The sequence below is a fragment of the Anolis carolinensis genome, chromosome 1, assembly GCF_035594765.1.
Source record: "Anolis carolinensis isolate JA03-04 chromosome 1, rAnoCar3.1.pri, whole genome shotgun sequence".
NCBI lineage: Eukaryota > Metazoa > Chordata > Lepidosauria > Squamata > Dactyloidae > Anolis > Anolis carolinensis.
In genome coordinates, this window is record NC_085841.1 from 260162699 (window position 1) to 260184020 (window position 21322).

At 41.3% G+C, this 21322-nt stretch overlaps 1 long non-coding RNA gene across 1 annotated transcript; it reads left to right on the top strand.

Moving 5' to 3' along the window:
- The first annotated feature begins 576 nt into the window (after window positions 1-576).
- On the top strand, window positions 577-17433 carry LOC134295349 (uncharacterized). The gene is made up of 4 exons (XR_010001894.1): window positions 577-721; window positions 5599-5693; window positions 6378-6442; window positions 14810-17433. It is a non-coding gene; the product is annotated as an uncharacterized LOC134295349 (long non-coding RNA).
- The last annotated feature ends 3889 nt before the right edge of the window (window positions 17434-21322 follow it).

Consider the following 21322-nt stretch of genomic DNA (forward strand, 5'->3'; position numbering starts at 1 on the left):
ACTCTCTTCCTACATAGGACAGGTCTGCGGAGCTGATTGGGCCATTATTTTCCACTTGGTTCAAGATGTTGGGTCTGAAAAGCCCTTTAGAAATGTACATAGAGAGCACCCCAAGAGCCTGAAGTGTGCCCATCCCTGAATTAGAATACATTTACAAGAAGTTCACCAAGGAAATGAAATTTTCTCCCACTTACAACTCCACTTTCAAGTAAATTGGATGTATTGATGGGCACGACTCATTCACATTAAAATACTGTCAAGGGACTCCTTTCTCACTGTTGTTTTATGTTATGGCCCCACCTAGTGCTCTTAGGGATGTATTGTACATATTAAAACACTACTGTCATCCCTCCACATTTGCGATTTGACTTTTGAGGATTTGATTTAAAATATTCTCTCTAGCCATTTTTAGGTCCTCCAGGATTGTTGTGATATGTAAGAAATCATTTAATGTGTATGTGTCCAGTCCACTGCAAAATAAGATGCATGAAGCCGATTGGTTTAGCCAAGGCTGGAGAGCTGGTAAGCCTGGGAGTTTTTTGATACTGTTGCCATTTTGTTCAGGCTTGAGCTAAACAGGTGCAGAGTGACAGTTGGAAGAATGAAGCAGAGAGGGAGACACAGAGTTTGAAGTGTGCTCCTGCTTCATGAGCTGCTGGAAGGAATTTATCCCCATGGACAAAGGAAAGACTATTTTAGATCTCTCATGAAAGGACATTATGTGAGTTGGTATAACTAAGGAGATTGTACATATGTTGGGTTAAGAAGAATAAACCATTTGTTCTTTATTGTTCACTTGTGTGGGACATATCTTCTTTCTCTGGCAAAGCAATGTGTGGATTGCACATTCTGATTTTTCATTACGTCACAAGGATGACTCCATGGTTCACTTCCTTCAGTCATGCTGAAGCACCTAGATATTTGTACAGAGAACACCTGTCTAGGAACCTCTAAGTCCTCCAATGCAATTGTCAGTTTCCAGCAGAAATTAACTATGGACCCATGCTGGAAGGCTTAGACGGGGGCCTGTCAGGTTTTTAAAAACCACTTCTTTATTTGTGTCTTTACGGTTTCATGGGGATCTTCTGCTTCAAACCCCAGCAAATATGGAGGGCTAAATTTACTTTTTTTGCTGATGTGAGCTTTGCCAGGGAAAAAACTGCCCTCAAAGAGAAAAGGAATAAGAGCAGTTGAGCACCATAATGAAGTAGATGGTATCCCAGGAGGGAGCATGTCAAGAATCAAAACTTTGGACAGTTGTCAATAGTAAGAAATTAGCGTACATACACGGCCTTGCCTGGGTTAGGGATTTTATAGTACTCTTATCTATTAGAATTTTTTTGATTTTATGAATGATCCCATTTGAAAAAACATATCCATATAATGGGATCTTTTATAAAATTATAAAGCTAACGGTCGTTTGAGTCCACTTTGGAGAGATAAAGCGAGGTATAAATAAATATAACAATAACAATGGTCTGCAATTTCCAACAGCCCCAGATCAGGCTGTGCAGAAAGTCATGGCATTCATCCTAAACGGTCGGACGAGTCAGCCTTCATGTTGGACTTCAACTTCCATCATCCTCAGCCTGTATAGAGAAGGAGTTAAGATGTTGGGAGTTGCAGTCTGGAAAGTAGGCTGAGTCATCTGACTGGTTGGTAGAAGAGCCCTGCCTTCAGTTGTGGATGGGAAATATGTGCCTCTCCAGGCTCGAACTTATCATTCTCTATCATCTCTCAAACCTCACCAGTATTTTAAGTTGGATCATGAAGGGTATGTGTACCAAGTTTGGTCCGATTCATTGTGGGTGGGATTCTTACAGTTTTCTGAATGTGGTAAGATCCGACTCCCATCATCGTCTTTTAGCTTCCAAGACCTAGTTGAGTTGTAACTCCCATCAGCTCTATAACTGATCAGTTGCAACTCCCATCAGACCCAGATCTAGCCAAATGTAACACCCAAGAGCACCAGATCTGGCTGGCTTGCAATTCCCATCAGCCTTATATCTGGCTGGGCTGCAACTCATGACTCTCTTCCTAACTGGGCAGATGGCTCCAACCAGTTAGAAAGAGAGCCACACCATTGGTGGTGGGTAAAAATTATGCAGCTCTCTGATTTGGCTGCAGTTCCCATCAGCCCAAGACCTGTTCAGGGTGGAAACTCTATGAGTACCGGATCTGGCTGGATGCAACTTCCATCAGCCCAAGATCTGGGTGGCTGCTAAGATTCTCAAAGGCAGTGGTTCTCAACCTGTGAGTCCCCAGATGTTTTGGCCTTCAACTCCCAGAAATCCTAACAGCTGGTAAACTGGCTGGATTTCTGGGAGTTGTAGGCCAAAACATCTGGGGACCCACAGGTTTGAGAACCACTGCTCTAAGGTTTGCTGCATGCATTTATATATTGTTGTACTGAAATACATGAGAGCCATTTTGGGAAAGAGGCTTTATCTCATTTGTCTTGGGAATGGTTTGGGCAACAGGAGCCCTAATGAACCTAATGTGAGTACTAGGAACACTAAGCCAGCAAGATGCTGGTGGAATTACACAGAAAAGCCAAATGATGGTGATCATATGTCAGGATGGGAGTTGTGTAGCTCATGACCACATGTAGACCTTTTGGGAGGTCCAGGACAGTCCTTAGAACACCAACAGATTTTCCTGAAATGGCATTATGTGGCCTCCTGGGCTGTAGAGCATATTCATCCCGAGTATAGGTAGGATACTTCTGCAGTGCAGAAGCCATGCAGAGTGTCACCACTTTAACTATCATGATTCAATGTTATGGGATCATGGGAGTTGTAATTTTACAAAGCCTTTAGCCTTCCCTGCTAAAGAGTGCTGGTGCCCTACCAAATTACACATCCCAGGATACCATAGCATTGAGCCATGGCAGTAAAATTTGTATAATGTGTAATAACGCTACAGTGAAGGCACACCTTCAGCCTATTCAGAGCAGGTTTGAATCTAGAACCCAGGTTGCCTCCATATAATTTACGAGTGTTGAGGGAATGGCCTCAGTACTGTTACCAACATGAAATGTCTGGGAAGCTCTGTCCTAGAACATTGAGTAGGTAAGAAAAAGACAAGAGCTTGGGAGTATGTACAGTTACTCTTAATGGTCAGAAGGTGGCACTAACATGCTGTAACTAAGCATCTGGAAGAATCCAGAAACACATGAGCTCAGAAGCAGCAAATAGGCTTCTTTTCCCTAAGCTAATGGAGGAAGATAAAACATATGGATTGTACCTTCTCTGTATAGGTGGCCCAGCACATTACCACAACTGCCCTCATCACTCTACAGGCTAGCCCTACATAATCAGCTCAAGAATCTTTCTTCCCCTTTTAGGCAATACAGTTGTGCCTCCACATTTGTGGTTATGACTTTTGCAGATTCACAGATTAGATTACAAAGGTTCTTTCTGGGAATCTATAGGTCTTCCAGTGTGATTTCCTTCAGTCATCTTGAAGAACTAAGAGTTTTCTTGAAAGAACACATCTCTCGGACTCTCTCTGGGCATGTTCAGGTTGGTGCAGAGAGACATCTTTTTAAATATCTTATGGGCTGCCACAGAAAGAAGGATATAGGCTTCTTTTCTGCTGCCTCAAAGGGTAGAACTTAGGTTTAACGGTTTGAAGTTACAAGAGGGTAGATTTTGATTGAACATTAGAAGGAACTTCTTGACAATCAGAATAGTTTGGCAATGGAGCCAATTGCCTAGAGAGGTCTTGGGGTCTCCTTCAAAAAGAAGACAGATGGGGATGATCTAGTGGGAGATCCTGCCCTGAGCAGGGGGCTGCACTAGAAGGCTCATGAGGCCCCTTCCCACTCTAGGATTCTACAATGATATGAGGATGAAAAAACTGTATGGAACAACTACCAGGATGACCCACCTGTGTCCGTATTGCAAGAGAGAGTTCACATTATTGCTGTCAGTGATGTACCTCAGGTCTTGAAATGGGGATGGCTCATGGGTACTAGAGATGTCACACTTTTTGCCTCTTCATCTTGGAAGACATTGCGACATTTTGAATTACATTATTGGTATATGCCCTACAGCAGTGTGGCCCAACTTTTAGTTACACGAGGGCCGATCAAATTTTAGTATAGGAATGTGTGGGCCAGAGCCAACCCAGAAAGAAAACAAATTACATAATTTATAATGAATTACATAATTAAAATATTAATATTTAATTACATAATTAAAATATTTTTCCAGTAAGAAGGGCAAGGGCCAACAAAAATGAATTGGTGGGCCGCATGCGGCCTGAAGCCCACGAGTTGGACCATACTGCCCTACATACAGCATTGAAAAGGAATAATCTGAAAATCACTGTAAAACAATTGCCTGACTTAGCAGGAATAGACATTTCTCGGCAAAAGCAGACAAACCAAGCATCTATTTATGTCTTAGTTGTTTTATGCTTTAGTGGGTATCTTATCTAATTGCATTTGCTCCTATTTTTGAAACAGAAGAAAGCAAAGAGCTGAAAGAACAAAGAGTTTCATTGCACATTAAGGGGGCAATGATGGAAGCCGGGGGAGGGGGGGGGGCGAGGCCCAGCACCACATGTGGCTTCTCCCCAACACATTTCAAATGACCCACCCTCACTGCTGAACTACTAGAATACCACTGCTGGCATACAAACTGCATACCACCCATATGTGCCGTGGTATACCAGTAACAGTAGGAGAGCGTGCTTTGAGTTTAGGGTTGCCAGATTAGATCTGGGAAAGGGTTCCTGTAGTTTTAATCTTTAGCAGATCTTTGAATACCATAAGGCACAGTGATGATATGCAGAGAGATGTCCCACAACCAGAGAAAACTTGGCATTATTCAGGTCTGTGAAACAAATGTTACAGGGGTGTTAACCCTTCTCTATGCTATCCAAAATGGCAATACAGTAGAGTCTCACTTATCCAAGCTAAACGGGCTGGCAGAAGCTTGGATAAGTGAATAACTTGGATGATAAGGAGGGATTAAGGAAAAGTCTATTAAACATCAAATTAGGTTATGATTTTACAAATTAAGCACCAAAACTTCATGTTATACAACAAATTTGACAGAAAAAGTAGTTCAATACGCAATCATGTTATGTTGTAATTACTGTATTTACGAATTTAGCACCAAAATATTACGATATATTGAAAACATTGACTACAAAAATGGCTTGGATTATCCAGAGGCTTGGATAAGCGAGGCTTGGATTAGTGAGACTCTACTGTATATATTTTTGATTACCCTTAAAAATATACATACAACTTGCATACACATTCAACTTAAGAACAAACCTACAAACCCTATCTTGTTCATAACCAGGGGATTGCCTATATCCTTTATATACATATCTTGAAGGTAATTTTATACAATAATTTAAATATTTTGTGCATGAAATAAAATTTACATACATTGAACTATCAGAAAGCAAAAGTATAACTCTCTCTGTTGTCCATGTGGACAATTTTGGATTTTGGAGTATTTTAGATTTCAGGATAAGGGGATATTCACCTTTCAATACAGGCAGAAACTCCGTTCCTTAATGGTCATTAAAAATATTGTTTGTTTATTTTATTTTTATCCCACTTTTCTCCTGATACAGGGACTCAAGGTCCACAACATGAAATACACCTATACCAGGGGAATCCTAAACAAGACTGTGACTTAACTCTTTGACATTGTCTACTTCCAACAAAGGTAAAACTCTTTCATTGAATTACCATTTGGCAGGATTTAACTATACAGCAAATAAAGGTTTTCCAGATGTCACAGTACAGATGGAGCTGCTGGTGGCATTGCGGGTTAAATTGCTAAACTTGCTGACCGAAAGGTTGGCAGCTCGAATCTGGGGAGTAGGGTGAGCTCCTGCTGTTAGCACCAGCTTCTGCCAACCTAGCAGTTCGAAAACATGCAAATGTGAGTAGATTAGTAGATACCACTCCGGCGGGAAGGTAACAGCGCTCCATGCAGTCATGGCAGCCACATGACCTTGGAGACAGGGCCGTAGCCAGAAAAAAAATTCGGGAGGGGTTTTGAAAATTTGGGGGGGGGGGTTTGAACCCCTGACCCACCCGCCCCTTGGGTTCAGGCCTGTCAATATCTGCTTGAGATAGTGCCTGGAGGGACTCTTAATGTTTTGGGTCTCATAGACTTAGTATGGGGATTTGGTTAACCGGTTAAAATTCATGACTAGACTTAATATTAGGGGGAAAACTTTGCCTTTCCCTTTTACACAGTACAGAGACTACTGAGAAATTCAGTGTTCTCTAAGAAAGAAGCAGTTAGCTTTGCACATTGCAGGGACATATGGATCTCCAAAGAAGTTACTATTTTGTTACTAATGGGAGTTGAAATTATATTATCTCATTTCTTTGTTTCTAGTCCTCATATCACCAATCAGGAAAATGACCCCTGCCTGCATTGTAATCTCAACTGCAATATCTCAGGTAGAATGTAAGCCTGTGATTCTAATATTGTCACCATTTTATCCTGTATGATTTGTAACATATTTGCCTGATGAAGAAGCTGGTGAAGCTTCAAAATCTTACATATTGGAATAGAGCTTTGGAGCTGGCCCCAAAAAGGTATAGCTGCTTGTGGATTTTGTATTTTGTATATTCATGACAGTTACACGATGGCTGAGACCTTGTTGATTATTAGAGCAGATCTGTTTAAGCAATTGTTGAATTCAACAGCTCTATTTCATTTAGGACTAACAACAGGATAGGCCTATATTTTTAAGTGAAATGTCAGCTACACTTAATGTGATCCCTTTCTCCATCCAATTTTGCACAACTATGTTTGTGAATTCATGGAATTGCATGTTTTCATTTCAGTTGCTTCTTGCGGGACCATGACTTTTGATGCTTTACCTGAATGTACTTATCAGTTTGCTTACAAAACGAGGCAAAATACAATTTCTTTCAGAATATGAAATCCTATTAAGCAAGGATGTCAGAGGGAAAGCTATGCAATTCTAACTGTTATGTTTGGGATAATCAAAGGTTAATGCCTACCTTGCTCCTTTGAGGAAATATGGTATCAAGACTAGATAGAAATGAATAGTGTTAACTGAGAACACTGCATCAGAGTGGTGCAGAGGGGACAGGAGGGGGAGAAAGAGAAGCCAGTTGTAGAGACAAGGCAGAGCAATGTGGAAGTACTGCAGTGAGTGTTCAATACTAGTGTCACATGTACATTTATTTCATTTCATAAAAATTGCTTCAGGCTTCTCTTAAGGGTAAAACCCTCTCAGCATATGAATGATGTCTACATCAGATAAATATGGTGAATGCTCAAAAACAAATGAAGTGCTCGCTGATCTCCTTGCTGCTATCACCAAAACATAGCTGAAAAATATCTCTGTGCAATATCACATTGAAAGTCAAGAGCTTAAAAAAAAAAGAAAAAGAAAAGGTTGCCCATTTTTTCATAGCAAGACAAGCATTGCATAGGGAAATAATAATACAGTAATAATAATAATAATAATAATAATAATAATAATAATAATAATAATAATTTATTTATAAATAACCCAAGGGGACTCGGAGCAGTTCACATGGGGACCGAGCCCAAGAAACAACAAATAAAAACCAAACACAATAACAACATATATAATAAAAACAATAAAATAAACATTCATATAAAGATTCACTTCTTTCATTTAGACATGCGAGGACACATTATTTCAGAAGTTGATGTTACAATGTTAAATGTTTCCCCCTGTCATTAAGTCCAGTCGTGTCCGACTCTGGGGGTTGGTGCTCATCTTCATTTCTAAGAGACAGCGTTGTCCATAGACACCTCCAAGGTCATGTGGCCGGCATGACTGCATAGAGTACCGTTACCTTCCCGCCGAAGCGGTACCTATTGATCTACTCACATTTGCATGTTTTCAAACTACTAGGATGGCAGAATCTGTGGCAAACAGCAGGAAGTCAGCCAGTTCACCAGCTCATCTGCTGCGCCATCGAGGGCTCCACCTACGCATTATTGGATGGTTTTTTCCTCGTACCAGGACTTTTCTGTCAAAAACAGCTCTAAACATATTACTTCACTTCTTCACTTCACTTCACTTTATTTCTTAATTAGTCGCTCTCCATCAGGGTGCTCCGAGCGTCTTACAATTTGAAATATCATTCCACAATATAAAAACATTCAACTTAAAAACATTCAACCGTGACTATTTGGCAAATTAGATCTGATTATCTTAAATGCACAACCTAACAGCCAAGTCTTGAGCGCTTTTACAAAAGGTCGCAACTCCGACATTGCTCTAACATATGGAGGCAATGAGTTCCACAGAATTGGAGCATAGGTCGAAAAGGCTCTATGCCTTGTAGCTTCCAGGTGTACCTCCCTAGGGCCCAGTACGTATAGGAGATTTTCCTGGGAGGATCGAGGTGACTACTAATGAATAAAAAGAATGAGGCGGTCCCTAAGATATAATGGTCCTTGGCCATTTCGAGCTTTAAATGTCAGGATCAGTATCTTGTAAGAGATCCGATCTTCTATTGGTAGCCAATGCAGTTGTTTCATAATCGGTGTAATATGTAATAAGCCGCCCTGAGTCCCCTAGGGGAGAAGGGCGGGGTAGAAATACCAGAAATAAATAAATAAATAAATAATATGGGATCTTATAGATGATCCTGCTAGCAGCCGGGCCGTCGCATTTTGGACCATTCGGATCTTCTGGGTTTTTGTCTTCGGAAGGCCGGCATATAAGGCGTTACAATAATCCAACCTAGTGGTGACTGTTGCATGGATTACCGTTGCCAATGCTTCTGTTGAAAGGTAGGATGCCAATTTCCTTGCCTGGCGAAGATGAAAAAAGGCCTGCTTACTTATGGCAGTGATCTGGGCCTCCATCGTCAACGATGAGTCCAACACAACCCCAAGGCTTTTAACAGTAGCAGACGGAACCAGAACTTCTCCATCAAAATCAGGCAGTGACTGGATTAACTCTGGTGGCTGGCCGGGCCAGAGTATCTCAGTTTTTGCGGGATTCACTTTTAGTCTACTCGCTCGCAGCCAACTCATCACTGCTTCCAAACACAGCTTAAAGCTCTCAGGAATCGTGGTTACAAAGTACAGGGTGTTTGAAAAAGAATTCCCTAATTTTACTGTATTTATACTTAAAACTAGGGAGTTCTTTTTCAAACACCCTGTATTGCAAAAAGGACTGTAATATTATATGTCCTGTTTTCTTTATAAAATGTATTTTATGCCAAAACCCAAGCCATGTGATTCTGCATGGGAGACATAGCTGCAATACATTCCATCTCCTGATCTACCCTTGAAATCAACCTCAAAAGCCAGTCAGTTGTCCCAAGCAACATTCAGCTAAGTGGGACACTCAAGGACGATGTCACCAGCTTCCTCCTAAGAGTCTGCAAAGGTGCAGGAGTTGTGACAGAAACACAATTGAGGTCCTGCTTCTGCACCTCTCACCATTACTCACAGTCCTTCAGCTACCTGCCTGCCAGCTCCACAGAATGTCAACGTTTAGGATAGCTGACTGGCTATTAATTGGGGTTTAGGAGCATTTATGATCAAGGCAATGGAATCCTGTAAGTAAAAGATAATGTTTTAAGCTAGGCTTATAGATGCACAACTGTTTCTATTCACGTGCACAGTTATGTAGCTGTAAGCCTAGCTTGAGGCATTATCTTTTTCTAACAGGATGCCAGCCAAGTCCCCCTCCCCCTCAATTTCGTAATGATAAAGTAATTTAACAACTTGCAGCCATTGATCATTTCCGTGATAGGTTGTCTTGATGTGTTGAAACACCCTTTCTTATCAGGGTATAACTACACGTATTTTTGACATTTTTATCATGAAGTATCTATAAACCAAAAACAACAGCTATGTAGTGAGGATATGCCACGCACCTTATTCTATACTGCGACCCCACCAATCACCAGTGTTAGGGTGTGATCTACTTCTACTAGAAATGTTCTGGATCTACTTCTACTAGTCAAATGTGGGCTAGGCAAAACAACGGTTAGGTGGATCTGTAAGTGACTAAGTGAACGAACCAAAAGGGTGATCACCAATGCTTCCTCTTCATCCTAGAAAGAAGTGGTGAGTGGAGTGCCGCAGGGCTCTGTCCTGGGTCTGGTTCTGTTCCACATCTTTATTAATGACTTAGGTGAAGGGCTAGAAGGCATGATCATCAAGTTTGCAGAAGACACCAAATTGGGAGGGATAGCCAATACTCCAAAAGACAGGATCAGAATTCAAAACGATCTTGCCAGATTAGAGAGATGGGCCGAAACTAACAAAATGAAGTTCAACAGGGACAAATGCAAGATACTCCACTTAGGCAGAACAAATGAAATGCAAAGATACATAATGGGGGACGCCTGGCTCGACAGCAGTACATGTGAAAAAGATCTTGGAGTCCTCATGGACAACAAATTAAACATGAGCCAACAATATGATGCAGTGGCAAAAAAAGCCAATGGGATTTTGGCCTTCGTAAATAGGTGTAGTGTCTAGATCGAGGAAAGTCATGCTACCTCTCTATTCTGCCTTGGTCAGACCACACCTGGAACACTGTGACCAATTCTGGGCACCGCAGTTTAAGAGAGATGTTGACAAGCTGGAAAGTGTCCAGAGAAGGGCAACTAAAATGATAAAGGGTCTGGAGAACAAGCCCTATGAGGAGTGGCTTAAAGAGCTGGGCATGTTTAGCCTGCAGAAGAGAAAGCTGAGGGGCGACATGATGAGAGCCATGTATAAATATGTGAGGGGAAGTCGTAGGGAGAAGAGAGCAAGTATGTTTTCTGCTGCCCTGGAGACTAGAACGCGGAACAATGGCTTCAAATTACAGGAAAGGAGATTCCACCTGAACATTAGGAAGAACTTCCTCACTGTGAGAGCTGTTCAGTAGTGGAACTCTCTGTCCCAGAGTATGGGAGAGGGTCCTCCTTTGGAGTCTTTTAAGCAGAGGCTGGATGGCCATCTGTCAGGGGCGCTTTGAGTGTGATTTTCCTGCTTGGCAGGGGGTTGGACTGGATGGCCCACGAGGTCTCTTCCTACTCTTATGATTCTATGGATGGCCAAAATACAATTTGCTGGAAACAATGATGCAAACCAACCCAATGGTGGTCACATGTGGCTTCTTGTTAAGAGAGCATATATAACATTTTAACCTCAGACTAGAAATGTGTTATCTTGTGGAGCAGTAATTACTAAAGGGAGAACTACACATATTAACCAGACATGCAGCTGTATGCCTGACTCACATAAGGTGAAGGCTTATGGCTATCTTGCCAGTGAGATGATATCACTCTAGTTTTTAATCTGAACATTAAAGCAGTTACCCAATTTTGGAGGGATTAAAGGATATCTCTTTTAAAGTTCAGACTAAGGGAATACATACACTATGCAATTACTGTTGGCCCTTCATATTTGCAGGTTTGACTTATGCGGATTTGATTATTCATGTTAGTAAAGTCAAAGTATCAAAAGGAAAACAAGCATTACTGATCCTACTGGAGGATTTAGATGCCAAATAGGGCTTTTTGCACTATGCAATTATAACAACATGATTCTACTTTTTCCCATAGCTGTATCTAGGCTGATACTTCTAAATGTTTTTTCCTAAACTGCAAATCCCATGATTTCATAGGATGGGATAATATCTGCTAAAGTGGAATCATAACTGTAACTGTGTAATATGAAAAGACTCTTAGTGAAGATGACATCTCTTAGTAACTTAGGTACTATACTTGAGTATGATTGTCTTCCAGGGATAGTGGATCCATAGGTGACTGTTGAGATCTATTCTGTCTTTTTTGACCACAAGGTAGTGACACTTCTGGATGCAGCAATCCAGTTAGGGATAAATAAAAGAGCCAGACTATGTTTAGGGCACCTTTTCTAGTGGGAGCCGCAGTGGCACAATGGGTTAAACCCTTATGCTGGCTGAAATGCTGACCTGAAGGTTGGGTTGCTGGCCTGAAGGATGCCGGTTCGAATCCGTGAGACAAGGTGAGCTCCCATCTATCAGCTCTAGCTTGTGGGGACATGAGAAAAGCCTCCCAGCTAATACATCTGGGCGTCCCCTGAGCAACATCTCTGTAGACAGCCAGTTCTCTCACACCAGAAGCGACTTGCAGTATGTTCTCAAGTAGCTTCTGACACAATTAAAAAAAATCTTTTCAGGCCTCTTCTCCATATCGGGTGACCAGAGTGGATTCTAAATAGGGCTGCCCAGTCATGGATACAGCTGCCAAACTGCTCAACTGCTTTGGACTTTAAGTTAGAACAACTGAATTCATATCCACCGTCCGTGTGCCGGTCTGTAGCTAGGGGCTTCCAGATTTCACAGTCCTGCCCCTGTCACTACTCACTGATCACCATGGGACTTTTGTTGTTTTTCGTTTGTCTGTGAAGATGCCTGTATGCGACTTTGTTTTAGGTGTGGAGACTGGTGTGCAGTAACCTACACACAGTCTTCACAGAAAGAGGTTTTAATCCAACGGCATGGTAAACATGACGATCAGCGACCACTCATCTGTTGCAGCCATTGTCCACCTTCACAGCCATTGTAACATATGCCATGTTATAATCAGCCTGCTCTGCTGTTGTCTTCAGATCATTCTTCATATGGTTTCTCCCCTGTGGCCTTGCTGCCACGGGTGACCCCGCTGGGAGTACGACGCCGACAAATTTGCTCATAGGTTCACTGGAACACACATGCCACCTCACCTCGACAAGGTCATAATCCAGTGAGAAGGAGAAACTTAGATATATGTGCTGTCATTAACACAGTTCCCCTGGTATGTGGTCCAGATTTCAAACCTACTGATAGCTTTCTATACTTTTGCATGGTTTTTTTGTCATCATAATTGATGTTTCAGATGGAGAATCAAGCCAGAGGTTTACTTCACTGGTAGGGACACACTTGACACATATAAGAAATCATTTTTTCAACTGATAGTGCTAGGATTTCATTTTAACTCTTATGGCTCCAACCTATTAAATCCTGAAGTCTGTAGTCTGGTGAGGCACTACACTAGTTCTCTAAGTATCCCTCCTAAACTTCAAATGGCAGGATTCCACATGATACAGCCAAGACAGATTGTGGGATAAAAGTGCTATAACTGTGTAGCATTAACAACTCCCCTGGCAGCTGAACACTGATATTCACATGTTTGACAGGAGGGCATGATCCCAAGCTGGACTACTGCTTGACCCAGGAATTCTTCCAGGAAGAAGTATAAGCAATAGGATTATGTGGTCATTCCTCTGTTTTTCTTTCATTTCTTTTTCACCTTCTATAATTCAAAACATGGAACAGACCTGTGGCACTTAATGATGGGTTTATGCCACAATAAATGTGTAGTCTTTAAGATATCACAAGATTCTGCTGAATTTAGAGTTATGAAAGAAAAGAGAGGAGATGGGAGTAAGGAAGAGTGGGAAGCCAAGTTTGCTGCTGGATATGGCCAGAGAAGCCCCCGGCGGCGCAGTGGATTAAACTGCTGAGCTGTTGAACTTGCTGACTGAAAAGTTGGTTGTTCAAATCCAGGGAGCAGAGTGAGCTCCCGCTGTTAGCCCCAGCTTCTGCCAACCTAGCAGTTTGAAAACATGCAAATGTGAGTAGATCAATAGGTACCGATCCAGTGGGAAGGTAACGGCGCTCCATGCAGTCATGCCAGCAACATGATCTTGGAGGCAGACAATGCCGGCTCTTCAGCTTAGAAATGGAGATGAGCACCAACCCCAGAGTCGGATGCAACTAGATTTAAGGGAAAACCTTTACCTTTACCTTATGACCAGGGGATGCCTCTTTGAAGTTAGAATAGCAAAGCTTGCAAGGCCACGTAGGAAAGGGAAGGACATCACTTGGTTGATTCACAACCTGTGATTTTAAGCAACTCTTTAGAAGGACCCCCAAAGTGTCATCTCGGTGATTCAAAATCATTTGAAAAAAGAATTACTGTAATGATGATTGATAGTTAAACCAAAATTCTCATCATTTCTCTGCATCCCGTGACAACATAACTACAAAGCACAAGCACACTGATAATTCACATGCTGTTGATCTATAAAATGTATTTTGGCAGGCATTGGTTACTAGGGGGAAAACACAGTGTGGAGGAAACTATCTTGAGTCTAGTAGATACTTTGTCGTGGTATATATGACTAAATTCTACTTCAGTGGAAACACTGAGAAACTTGTTGTTAATGAAATTGGCAGCTTTTGACTCAAATCACAGTGTTATGCTTTTAAGCAGAGATTTAATCTGCAACAAGCCAGAAATCTATAGGTAGACTACAAGAGCATTTGTGCTTTTTCCAGAGCTGTCTTGTGCTGCAAGAGAAGGCAAACAAAAACCACAATCCTGTATAGCTCCATGTAGTGCACTAGGTCCTTGTGTGGTCCTACACAACACTGAGCAATACTCCACCTTTAACAAAGCAAGGAATTGCAAGGTGTGGGGCCTCAGAATGCCAGTTCCCCATAGCATCCCAAAATGGGCATGTTCACATAACGGAAACTTACACACTGTATGTCCCTAATTGGTTGCTAGCCAAAATCTGTAGGCTTTGAGAAACTGTTTGTCCAAATATCCTTTCCCTATATAGTTGTACCTGTGGCCTTTCCCCTTTTGCTACTACCACTTACAGTGGTATAGTGCTCGTGTAGTGCACTAACAGAGTTCCATTCAGTAAGCAATATGGACTAGTATCATGTTGCTAGCAAATTATGATTGTGAAAACTGGACTTTTTGTAATAGTTGTTGTATAGAACATAATTTTTTCTGTTCTGATCATACAACAATCAACTTTCCTCGCAGCTCCTGGGGAGTTAGCAACCCTATCATGAACTGGAAAATCTGACTCAACACCTCTGTGTCCCAAAGTATCCTGACAAGCATGTTACATAAGTGGCATGAATAGTCAGAATTTCAGCCTGGAATCATTGTGAAGAATTCAATGGGTACTCATCCTCTGCAGAAGAAAACCCAACTCACTAACAGCAGAGATGGTAACACTAAAACAACTTGTCTATCTAAATGTAGTGTTTCAGCAGAAATTTATTACTTTTTATTTAAAAATAATATTCATCACCTTGGATAGCTCATTTTTAAATAATCCCCGTAGTTAGATATAACACATTTTGTAAGCACAGATTACATGTCCTCTATACCTACAAAGCTAAAACTCTGTCCTGATTTACTTTTTAAACCTTCTGATAATGCACATGCATTCCAGTTAGAGCTGTCATTATTACCCAAGTACAAGGATGCTTTGAATCAAGTTGTTTCATCTGCACGCACTACAAACGTGCTATTGTTTTCATTCTTGCTGATTTTTTTATAGTTGCTGATTTTATCAAGTTTTCTGGTAATTTAGCTACAGTACTGTGGAATAGTCTGATACGGGAGGAGGTGACAGCATGTGTTATTGCACTGGGTGACCCCAAACCTAATGACACTCCTGAGTCCAAGATGCCAGCATGATTAACTAAAAGATCTTTTAAAAATGTGATTCAGACTAAGTAAGTATAAAATAAAAAATACTGGGGCAACCCTTCCCCAAAAGCCTAGCTTCATATATGTCAGAGTTAGGGAACCTGTGGCTGTCTAGATGGATCTCAACTCCCATCAGTCAACACCAGCATAGCACATGGCAGAGGTGGGCAAAGTGCAGCCTTAAAATGTGGCTCATATGAACCTCATGGCCATTTTGGTCCCAAGAGTGGCCTCCAGGTCACTTCCAGTTGCAAAAAAAAGTCTCCTCTGAGCCTGAAATGGCGTGGGGCCCCAACAGCATGGCTAAAATTCCCACAAGCCCTCCCCAGATATTATTTTGAGACATTCTTTTAAAATATTGCAAGGGGAATAGTGAGGAGGGCAGCTCCTCAAGAAGTCTTAGTGCTCCATTCCTGCTTGGTGTACCCATCCCTGCCCTATAACCAAGGGTTAGGGATCCATAGGCTAGCAAAGCTGGAGAGCTACAAATCCTAGGGCCTGAAGACATAACATTGATGAAGGCAGAGCTGGTGATAACCTACCAGGAAAGAGCCCAGGATCATGGTAAAATAGCTCAAAATCCCCTGGGTGACCTTGGGGAGGTCACACCCTCTTGGTTTCAGAGAAGGGAAAAGACACAGATTACATGTCCTCTTCTGAACAAAACTTGTCAAGAAAACCCTGCATTATGGTCACCTTAGGGTCTCTATAAGTCAGAAGCCATTTGAAGGCATACAACAACAGCAACAAAAACTGTTTTTAGCAGTGCTAGCTTGGGGTTTCCATGTGAGTGGGGTTGTGAAGTCACTCCTGGTTTTAGTTTGAAATATTAAGAACTATCTCAGGTTTTGGACCTATTGAGTAGATAGGATCCATCACCTTGGATAGCTCCTTTTTGGGGGGAAGATTTGCTTTCCCAATGACATGGGAAATCCATCAGTTGTCACTGGTTTAAAGTTGTTTTATGGATATTTATCTACTCTGACCGTATAATAAAAGGTGGGTTATGAATTTAAATAGGAGGTGAGGCAGGAAACCCATTTTGATAGCCTATATACTACTTCTGAGATGGTATGTTTCTGAATTTTACTTGCTGGGACAATAGCAGTCTGAGAGAGTCATGTCTCCTTGGTGCTGCTAGTGGGCTTCTTAGAGTTAGGAAATAGATGCTAGGTTAAAGAGCTTGAAAAATGTATTGCTCTGGATTGCAACTTCAGAATCCCTTTGTTAGCATGGGCCTTGGTCAGTGTATTCTGGTTGTCTTCAGTTCATAAAGACATAAGGTTCATATATATTCCTTAAGTTGCAATGTATGTATTCTTTAAGATGTACATTCAGAAGGGGAAAGACACACTCCCAAGCAAGTTTACCTTGAGTATGGGCTCAGTGGAAAACTCCTGCTGCATAATGTGTGCAATAATCTATGGGAAGTTGTGCCTGGGACAAAAAGGAAAATCCAAGGCTCCTCGTTACTTAAGATTAAAGGTTTGACAGATTTTATGACTGGGGGCAGTGAGGAATCCCAAGCCAGAACACTGAGATTTCCTGCTTCTCGTTTATCATGCTGAGGATGTAAATACAATTCAAGAATCAAGACAGAATTTAAAATGAGGACAAAATCCACTCAGGATTGCTCACCCCCTGCCAACATCTGGTTTTATACCACAGAAATCAATAGAAAAGCTGTTTAAAAGGGAGAGGGAAATTGGTGTTGCTTCCAGCAAAATCTCTAGAATGACTGAATGCAAAAGACCAATAAATCCTTCTTTAGATTGATTGATATGTAGCCCCAGCAGTCTGTCTTGCTGGGTTATTCCTGTCAGCGACTCTAAATATCCCAGCCCCATTGATTAGGCTCAGGCATCAGTGCAAAAAAAAAAAAAGTTGAAAGAATGGGTCAGAAAAAGGCCTGTAATAATGAAACTGGAGAGAATGTTCTCCTGCAGTCCTACCTATGACTGGGGGAAAGAGGCAAATGCCCAGTGGAGGTAACTTATTGTACCACCTTCATTAGGCTATGTAGCCATGTCATGTGAAGGCCAAGATGATGTTGCCACCGTCATGATACACAACTGGGTTTGTAGTTACATTCTTTGGGAAGTCCCACTGAATTTGAAGGGACTTACTTTTCAGTAAATGTTAATCAGGTTGCACTGCAAGGTTGCCATTCTATGCATGCTAGAAACAAAGTCGAAGCCTTTAGAACACTCAATAAAGCAGAAATAGATGTTTTTCTGAAACTCCCTAGCTTCCTCCATTATCCAGCGGATATTGACTATTTGGTCTCTCGTTCCTCTGCCTTTTCTGAACCCAGCTTGGACATCTGGCAACTCTCGCTCCATGTATTGCTGGAGTCTGCCTTGCAGGATCTTGAGCATTACCTTACTGGCATGGGAAATAAGCGCCACTGTATGAAGGTTTGAGCATTCTTTAGCGTTTCCCTTTTTTGGTATGGGGATATAAATTGATTTTTTCCAATCTGATGGCCATTCTTGTGTTTTCCATATTTGCTGGCATATGGCTTTCTGTATGTAATGCCTAAGCAGAATTCTAGGCATTTTTATTTGAAAATAAATGTGTTCCCCCTTTTTTGATCAGTTAAATATGCATGAACTAGGGTAATCTTTTGTACCAGCAAATCCATATGCCAGATGCACCAAAGTGCCTCTTGCAATAGCCTGATGCCTAATGTCTCCAGACGTAAAGAAAGATCAACGAAGCTTTGTACTGGCTGTGTTTCTGCTCCCCTCCCTCCCACTCTTTGCTAGAGGAGGAGGGAGGGCAGGTAAGAACTCATCTCAATGCCTGATTCTTTTTTTGCAATTCAGAACAGATGTGTTCTGCAAAATGAGGGAAGGAATTCATGAGCCTCCAAGGACAAAATGAAAGCAAAAAGTCCCCCGAAAGAAATGTTACTGTGTTGATATTACATTAACATTATGTACATTGCCTCGGGTATTTTAATAGACTGGAAAGTTATAAATATTGGTATTGATTTATAAAGAATAGTACATGGCTATGCAGGGTAGGAGTAGCCTTGATGGTTTTCCTCTCTCAAAAAAGAAGGTGGCCTATTGATTTAATTCATGCATTTGCCTGTCTGCTATCAATAATTCTATATAGTTTATAAAAACTAGGATTGGCAGAGCAGCCGCAAATAGTGAAAACAAACCAGGCAATAGATCAAAAGTTTGGTTATTATGTTGAGACTAGTAGTAAAGGTAAAAGTAAAGGTTGTCCTCTGACATTAAGTTTAGTCGTGTCCAACTCTGGGGGTTGGTGCTCATCTCCATTTTTCACCTGAAGAGCCAGCATTGTCTGTAGACATCTCCAAGGTCATGTGGTCGGCATGACTGTATGAAGCGCTGCTATCTTCCCTCCGGAGCTGTACCTATTGATCTACTCACATTTGCATGTTTTTGAAAAGCTAGGTTGGCAGAAGCTGGGGCTAACAGTGGGAGCTCACCCCGCTTCCCAGATTTGAACCACCAAAAACTTTGCATAAAACAGAAAAAGTACAGAGCCTCTACGAACATTTGGCACTCCTATATATGTATACTAGAATATACATCCCATTGTATTTCATAGGACTTAGACCCAAACAAGGGCTTTAGAATGTCACCTTAAAGTCACAGAATGGTCATGGCACAGAGCGAAAGAAATCTACTTCAGTTATTGCCTTATGACTTAAGCCAACCTCCCCCAAACTATTGCCATACAGATGTTTTGGAGTTTAACTTCCATTGGGTTCAGCCAGCATGAAAAATGGCCAGGATTTCTAGAAGGTAGTTAGCAACATACATAGAGAACAGTAGGTTTGGGAAGGCTGTCACAAGGCCCAAGGTGAACTATCACAGGGTTGTATTGATAAGATTTGTTCAGAAGTTGATTGCTTTTGCCTTCCTTTGAGAGAGTGTGACTTGCCCAAGGACATGCAGGGGTTCTATGGTTGAGCTGGGATTCCTGTCCTGGTCTCCCAGTATCCTAGTCCAACATTCACACCATTTATACTACGCTAGCTCTCATTACACTTTCTTCCTGGCAGAAAATTGCATTTTCTAAGGAATAACATGTGCATTGTAGAACCAATGTTCAACAGGAACCCAGCAAAAAACATGTGTAACAAAATAGTGACAAGAAAGAACTATGATCTGTTTTCTCTAAAATATACTTGTAGCCTGCACGGCTTGGCTTTTGTTTCAGGATTCAACTTCTCAATGTTCACTTGAAAGCTTTAACTGCTTCCTCTTTCAACTGCGGTTGCCACAAACACAGGCTTGGTGTACCAAAATACTTCCAAATGATGTTTGGAAATAAATTTTAGTAGCAGGGCAGCCTCAACTATATCATTTCTTCCATTACCCTTAAGAGTATCATCTGTAGAGATGGGATGAGTGTTGATGAGTATCCTACCGAGTATACATTGGATTCCCCCCACACCTTCTAAGCTGTTTTGAACAACAAATGTTTCATGTTTAGCAGCTGGAAGGAGCCCAATATTTTCACTTATCCTTGTACAGGATTGTCTAAGAACAGGTGAAGGGAGGAGCTGAGGAAGGCTAAGGCCATCCCATGCATTTGGAGGTCTTTTTCTAGGTTTTATTTGTAGGGGGGGGGGGGTGAGAAGCTTGTTCTCAATAGGCTCGTCTCCCCCAGCCCACACACAATGCTTCCTATACCTGGGGTCCTGTTGATGAGTCGACCCTTGTGCTATGTGGAGGAAATGGCCTGCATCCCTTTCTTATTTGCAAGAAGTTTTGCCCAAGGAGGATCCAGCAATAAGCAATCAACATCAGTAGGCAAGCTCATTCATCTGAGAGCCCAGGGGTAAAGGCTGGCCCTACAAGAGCTGCAGGAGAAGGTCTGGAATTGGGCATGGGATTGGCCTCTATTGTAGAGTCAGAAACTGATCCAGGGTGCTACTTGGTGGTATCAGACCACAATTCATCCATAAATTAACAAAGTGGATAATAACTGGCAGGAAAAGTTAGAAGGTAGGTGCTAATGGTAGGTAGCATCACATTCCCATCTTCCTCCCAGTGTCTGTTTACACACAACCAACATCTTACCTATTAGAAAATTCCAGCATTCTCTTCCCCAACTTGCCCCACCTCTTGCTGTTAGAATGATTGCAGTTTTAGATAGGACAGGATTTCTTGCATGTGAAACTTCTGGTTTCTTCCCTCTTCTAAAGCCTCCCATTTGATCTTTCTCTTCTTTGAAATTTCAAAATCCTTTGAAATATCCTTTTTGAGTATCCAAGTAACTAGACCATATGACCCTGGAAAGTTCCTAAGATCATTGGTCACATAAAGATTCCCTCTCTCTTTGTCTCTGTGATGTGAGGTGATTTTCTCTCTTCAATCAGATCTCTTCTTTTTCCTCTCTTCAGCCATGCTTTGATTCTCCATCAAAAGATAGTGAGTTAAGAAAAAAGCCACTACTTTTACCTAATATTTTCATTAGTTAGTTAAAAGGTAGGGAATCCATGTGTATGTATTACAAAAGTCATTAGAAAACTGCATTATATGGCAGTGTAGATGGCACCTGAATTTGTAACATGAAGCTACCTGCCTTGTTTATTTTTTTGAGTCAGTTTTAGTTCAAAGAAGCAATGTGAATTTGAAGTATGCTTTATCTTCTAAATTTAAAGAAAGTTGATTCCTAATCAGGAGAATGTAGAGGTGCAAACCACACCAGGTGTCACCATCAAAGGAGTGACATCAAATTGACTGTCTATAAAATGTTGTTACAGTGTTTCAGCAATGTATTATATATATATATATATATATATATATATATATATATATATATATAATAGCTGTAGATATAACA